This window comes from Tachyglossus aculeatus, chromosome 11 (assembly GCF_015852505.1).
Source record: "Tachyglossus aculeatus isolate mTacAcu1 chromosome 11, mTacAcu1.pri, whole genome shotgun sequence".
In the NCBI taxonomy this organism is placed as follows: Eukaryota; Metazoa; Chordata; class Mammalia; order Monotremata; family Tachyglossidae; genus Tachyglossus; species Tachyglossus aculeatus.
The window spans coordinates 23,113,288-23,120,174 of record NC_052076.1 but is presented as its reverse complement, the minus strand read 5'-3'; positions in this window follow the sequence as shown (position 1 = coordinate 23,120,174).

Genomic DNA, 6,887 nt, shown 5'->3' with positions numbered 1-6,887 from the left:
GCTTAGTCCAGCGCTCTGCACACAGTAAGCGCTCAATAAATATGATTGATTGATTGATTGCTCAGTGCTTAGTAAGCATTTAACAAATGCCACAATTATTATTACTCCAGAGCCCAGTTCAGTCCCAGGAACGTCTTGATCACGCCATCCCATCCACCCATCCTCTTGGACATTCTGAGCCCATGGAACGTGGACTCAAACCCTCTCAGCTGGATCCTCCTCCTCCTCCAGGAAGCTTTCCTTAATTACCAGTCAGTCAATCATATTTATGGAGCGCTTACCGTGTTCAGAGCACTGTACTAAGCGCTTGGGAGAGTACATTATAGCAGACACATTCCCTGCCCACAATGAGCTTACAGTCTAGAGTCCACAGTCTACCTATCAAGCAATCGTATTTATTGATCATTTACTGTGTGCAGAACACTGTGGTAACCACTTGGGAAAGTAGAGTTGGTAGACGTTACCCCTGCCCACGAGATGCTTACAGTCTAAAGGGGGAGACAGACACTAAAATAACCGGCCCAATCTAGGAGCCCGAACTCATTTTTCAATGAATGTGTTTATATTTTGAGAATGGGGTTGACTGTGTGTCAGTCTCATCTCCTTTATTCTATTGGGAGCCCGATGCTGAGGACTACGTCTATTTGTTGACGTGGCCCCCAAGGGATTTGTTCAAGGCTGGACACAGCGTGGACACCATGAGTCGTGTTTCAGGCTAATCAACTGAAGCTATTAGACCGTAAGATCCTTGAGGGCAGGGATCTCCCAAGCAGTTAATACGGTCGTCTGCACACGGGAGGTGTTCAGTCAATACTACTGATTGAATTCTGGGAGTTAGGAAAATTGGAGACAATCAATCATTAATATTTATTGAGCACTGTGTAGCACAGAACCCTTTCCCAAGCACTTATGAGGAAAAGCAGTGTGGCCTAATGGATGGAGCAGTCTGAGCCCCTTCCTTCCTCTCCCCCTCGTCCCCCTCTCCATCCCCCACATCTTACCTCCTTCCCTTCCCCACAGCACCTGTATATATGTATATATGTTTGTACATATTTATTACTCTACTTGTTTATTTATTTATTTAACCTGTACATATCTATTCTATTTATTTTATTTTGTTAGTATGTTTGGTTTTGTTCTCTGTCTCCCCCTTTTAGACTGTGAGCCCACTGTTGGGTAGGACTGTCTCTATATGTTGCCAATTTGTACTTCCCAAGTGCTTAGTACAGTGCTCTGCACATAGTAAGTGCTCAATAAATACGATTGATGATGATGATGATGATAGAGCATGGGCCTGGGATTCAGAAGGATCTGGGTTCTAATCCAGGCTTTGCCATTTGTCTGCAAGTCACTTCATTTTTCTGTACCTCAATTACCTCATCTGTAAAATGGGGATTAACAATAATAATGATGGCATCTATTAAGCACTTATTATGTGCCAAGCACTGTTCTAAGTGCTGGGAGTGGGGGGATACATGGTAATCAGGTTGTCCCACATGGGGCTCACAGTCTTAATCCCCATTTTACAGATGAGGCAACTGAGGCATGGAGAAGTTAAGTGACGTGCCCAAAGTCACACAGCTGAAAAGTGGCAGAGCCGGGATTAGAACCCATGACCAATGACTCCCAAGTCCGTGCTCTTGCCCACTGAGCCACATTGCTTCTTAATACTAATACTAATACTAATAATAAAAATAATAATAATAATAATAATAATAATAATTTAGGTATTTGTTAAGCACTAACTATGTGCCAAGCACTGTTCTAAGCGCTGGGGGAGATACAAGGTAATCAGGTTGTCCCAGGTGGGGCTCACAGTCTTAATCCCCATTTTCCAGTTGAGGTAACTGAGGCGCAGAGAAGTTAAGTGACTTGCCCACAGTCACACAGCTGATAGGCGGCGGAGCCTGGATTAGAACCCACAACCTCTGACTCCCAAGCCCGTGCTCTTTCCACTGAGCCATGCTGCCTGTGAGCCCCATGTGGGACATAAACTGTGTCCAACCCGATTAGCTGTATCTACCCCAGCTCCTGGCTTACAGTAAGTGCTTAACAAATACCATAAAAAAGGACACAACTCCTCCCCACAAACAGTTTACAGTCCTCTAGACTATAAGCTTCTCCTCTATCAATCAATCAATCAATCAATCGTATTTACTGAGCGCTTACTGTGTACAGAGTACTGTACTAAGCGCTTGGGAAGTGCAAGTTGGCAACATATAGAGACAGTCCCTACCCAACAGTGGGCTCACAGTCTAAAAGGGGGAGACAGAGAACAAAACCAAACATACTAACAAAATAAAATAAATAGAATAGATATGTACAAGTAAAATAAATAAATAGAGTAATAAATACGTACAAACATATATACATATATACAGGTGCCGTGGGGAAGGGAAGGAGGTAAGATGGGGGGGATGGAGAGGGGGACGAGGGGGAGAGGAAGGAAGGGGCTCAGTCTGGGAAGGCCTCCTGGAGGAGGTGAGCTCTCAGTAGGGCCTTGAAGGACTCTAGATAGTAAGCTCCTTGTGGACCGGGGACGAATCTACCAACTTCTGTTATATTTCACTCTCCCAAGCGTTTAGTAGTGCTCTGCACACAATAAGCGCTCAACAAGTTGGATCGATTTACAATCTAGTGAGGATTCTGGTCCCAGCTCCATCACTGGCCTGCTAAGATACATAGCCAACCTCTCAGTTCTCTTACCTGAAAATCAGGGATCACAATAATTGTCTCTCCCCCGTGAGGATGAGTGTCTTCAATGCGTGACCACAAAGTCATCTCCCAGGAGCTCCAGGCCTGAGCCCAACTCCCCACCACACAATAATAATAATAATAATAATAATAGCATTTATTAAGCGCTTACTATGTGCAAAGCACTGTTCTAAGCGCTGGGGAGGTTACAAGGTGATCAGGTTGTCCCATGTGGGGCTCACAGTCTTAATCAATCAATCAATCAATCAATCGTATATATTGACCGCTTGCCACGTGCAGAGCACTGTACTAAGCGCTTGGGAAGTCCAAGTTGGCAACATATAGAGACAATTCCTACCCAACAGTGGGCTCACAGTCTAAAAGGGGGAGACAGAGAACAAAACCAAACATACTAACAAAATAAAATAAATAGAATAGATATGTCTTATCCTTTGTGTATTTGAAGTGGGCCAATTCTGTGGCCGATAGCTGTGTGCAATTGACAATACTTTCGTCATTATTCTAGCGGCTGCTGATATGCTATTCCTGTATCTGTGCAGAGTCTTAATATTTCCTCATTCCTGATACGTCTGTCTCTAGTTCCCTCTCCCCTCTTGTATTCTTAGATTGTGAGCACTAGAGGGACAGGGACCAGGTCTAATTCCCACTTGGGTATTCTTTCCCAGCGTTTAGTACAGTGCTCTACTCATAGTAGGCACTTAATAAATACTAAGGGAGGCAGTGCGGTCTAGTGGGAAGAGCCTGGGCCTAAGAATCAGAAGACCTGATTCCTAATCCTGACTCTACTGCTTGCTGGGTAGGGACTGTCTCTATGTGTTGCCAATTTGTACTTCCCAAGCACTTAGTACAGTGCTCTGCACATAGTAAGCGCTCAATAAATACGATTGATGATGATGATGATGCTGGTTGCGGGGCCTTCGGCGAGTCACTTCACTTCTCTGGGCCTCAGTTACCTTATCGATAAAATGGGGATTAAATACCTGCTCTCACTCCCACTTAAGACTGTGTGCCCCTTGTGGGGCAAGGACTGCATCCTATTTGATTATCTTGTAATTTCCCCAGAACTTAGCAAAGTGCTTGGCACATCGTGTTTAACAAATATGGCTATTATCATTATTATTATTATTACTATTGCGACTACTCTACTGCTTCCCACTTCACAGGGAGGTTGTGAGGAAAAGATGTGGTCACTGTTGAGAAAAAGCTCTGGAGAAAGGAAGGATATTATTATTGTTAATAATAATTGTGATTATTATTATTGTTAATAATAATTAAGCCAAATTAAACTCATTATGCTATAGCTGTGGACAAGTTGCAGCATTGTCCTTATGGGCAGAGCACTACCTGGGGGTGGGGATGGGGGTGGGTAATGTGACCCAGTGGACAGAGCAAGGACTTGGGAGTCGGAAGATGCGGGTTCTAATTCCAGCTCTGCCGCTGCCCACTGGGTGACTTTTCACTAGTCATTTTATCTCCCGGGACCACGGTTTTTTTCATTTTTCCAAAGGGGAGTAAATACCTGTTCTCCCTCCCGCTTTAGGCCGTGAGCGACTTTGGTCTATAATTACGGTAATAACTGTGGTATTTGTTAAACTCTTACTATATGCCAAGCATTGTACTAAGTATTGCTGTAGATGCCAGTAAATCGCGTGGGACACAATCCAAGTCCCACCTGGGGCTCAGATTATAAAGTGGAAAGAGAACAGATATTTGATTGATCAGGTGAGAACTGAGAAGCAGCGTGGCTCAGTGGAAAGAGCCTGGGCTTTGGAGTCAGAGGTCATGGGTTCAAATTCTGGCTCCACCAACTATCAGCTGTGTGACTTTGGGCAAGTCACTTAACTTCTCTGGGCCTCAGTTCCCTCATCTGTAAAATGGGGATTAAGACTGTGAGCCCCCTGTGGGACAACCTGATCACCTTATACCCTTCCCAGCGCTTAGAACAGTGCTTTGCACATAGTAAGCGCTTAATAAATGCTATTATTATTATTATTAACTAGACATGGTCCCTGTAATGACCTTGTACTTGGTATAGTGCTTGACACCTAGAAAGCATATATTATTATTGTTAGTAATAATCATAATAATCATCATAATTCTTACGTTATTTGTTAAGGGCTTACTATGTGTCAGGAACTGTTCTAAGTGCTGAAGTGGTTACAAGCAAATCAGGTTGGACACCATCCCCGTCCCACGTGGGGTTCACAGCCTCAATCCCCATTTTTCATGAGGTAACTGAGGCCCAGAGAAGTGAAGTGACTTGCCCAAGGTCACACAGCAGACAAGTGGAGGAGCTGGGATTAGAACTCATGACCTTCTGATTTCCAGGCCCTTACTCTATCCACTATGTCATGCTGCTTCTCACTACGTGAAATAAATACAGTACACACTGCTCCCAGAGCACACACAAGCTCTCAGAAGACACACAGGCCCTAGAGTAATAATAATAATAATGATGGCATTTATTAAGTGCTTACTATATGCAAAGCACTGTTCTAAGCACTGGGGAGGTTACAAGGTGATCAGGTTGCCCCACGGGGGGCTCACAGTCTTAATCCCCATGTTACAGATGAGGTAACTGGGGCCCAGCGAAGTTAAGTGACTTGCCCAAAGTCACACAGCTGACAATTGGCAGAGCCGGGATTTGAACCCATGACCTCTGACTCCAAAGCCCGGGATCTTTCCACTGAGCCACGCTGCTTCCCTGAAGCCACACAAGCTCCAGCGTACACACAGCTCCCAGAGTACACAAAGGCCTCAGAGCCCACACAGGCCCTGGAGTACACACAAGCTCCAGAGTACACACCGCTTCCAGAGCACACACAGCTCCCAGAGTACACAAAGGCCTCAGAGCACACACAGCCCCCAAACAGAGCCCCCACAATCTGGCAGGGCACACTCAGCCCACAGAGTACACACAGCTCCTAAAGCAGTGGTCCTGGCACAGGGGTGGGGAGGGTGGCAGCTTTATATGCTGGCTACCATATTACTTGGAGAGAAACCAGAAAGAGAAACAACCGGGAGAAAAACAGGGGGGAGAGAAGAGAGCAGCGGGCTAAGGTGGGTATGTTGGGAAGGGAGATACCCCAAACTCCTAGAAGCACCATAGCTGTGTTGCCACCTCCCGTTCCAGCCCCCGAGACCCCTCTAGATCTCCCTTGGCCTTCCCAGTTCCCAGTTCCATCGCTTGTCTGTTGTGTGACCTTGGGTAGGTCACTTCATTTCTTTATGCCTCAATTACCTCATCTGTAGACTGTGAGCCCACTGTTGGGTAGGGACTGCCTCTATATGTTGCCAACTTGGACTTCCCAAGCGCCTAGTACAGTGCTCTGCACACGGTAAGCGCTCAATAAATACGATTGATTGATTAATTGATTGATCTGTAAAATGGGGATCAGGACTGAGCCCTGTGCGGGACAGGGACGTGTCTTGTATCTTGTATCCCCCTCTCCATCCCCGTCTTACCTCCTTCCCTTCCCCACAGCACCTGTATATATGTATATATGGTTGTACATATTTATTACTCTGTTTATTTATTTATTTATTTATTTTACTTGTACATTTCTATCCTACTTATTTTATTTTGTTGGTATGTTTGGTTCTGTTCTCTGTCTCCCCCTTTTAGACTGTGAGCCCACTGTTGGGTAGGGACTGTCTCTATGGGATGCCAATTTGTACTTCCCAAGCGCTTAGTACAGTGCTCTGCACATAGTAAGCGCTCAATAAATATGATTGATTGATTGATTGATTGATTGTATATAAGATGTATTGTATCTTGTATCTTGTATATATATCTTGTAGATAATCTTGTATCTACCCCAGACTGGAACATAGTAAGTGCTTAACAAATACCATAATAAAGGAAGCAAGTGCTCTTTTAGGTTAAAAAGAAAAAACAAATCTTTATTGAAAAATACAGCAAAGAATCTAGAGCGAATCTATTCCCAGAAGAGATCCACCTTGAATCCAGGACAGAGCTGCCCCTGGGTCCAGAACTGGTTGATGCTGGGATCCAGAAAGACACCCCCCCAACCCTGCAGATTCAGGATCATTAGCACCAACATCAGGTCACTAGCGAGGCCCTCCTCGCCTCTCTGCCTGGGAGCCTCGGGACAACCATTGCAGAGGCAGGAGGGGTTGGGGGGTCAGAGGAGAGGGGAGGCTTGGTCAGG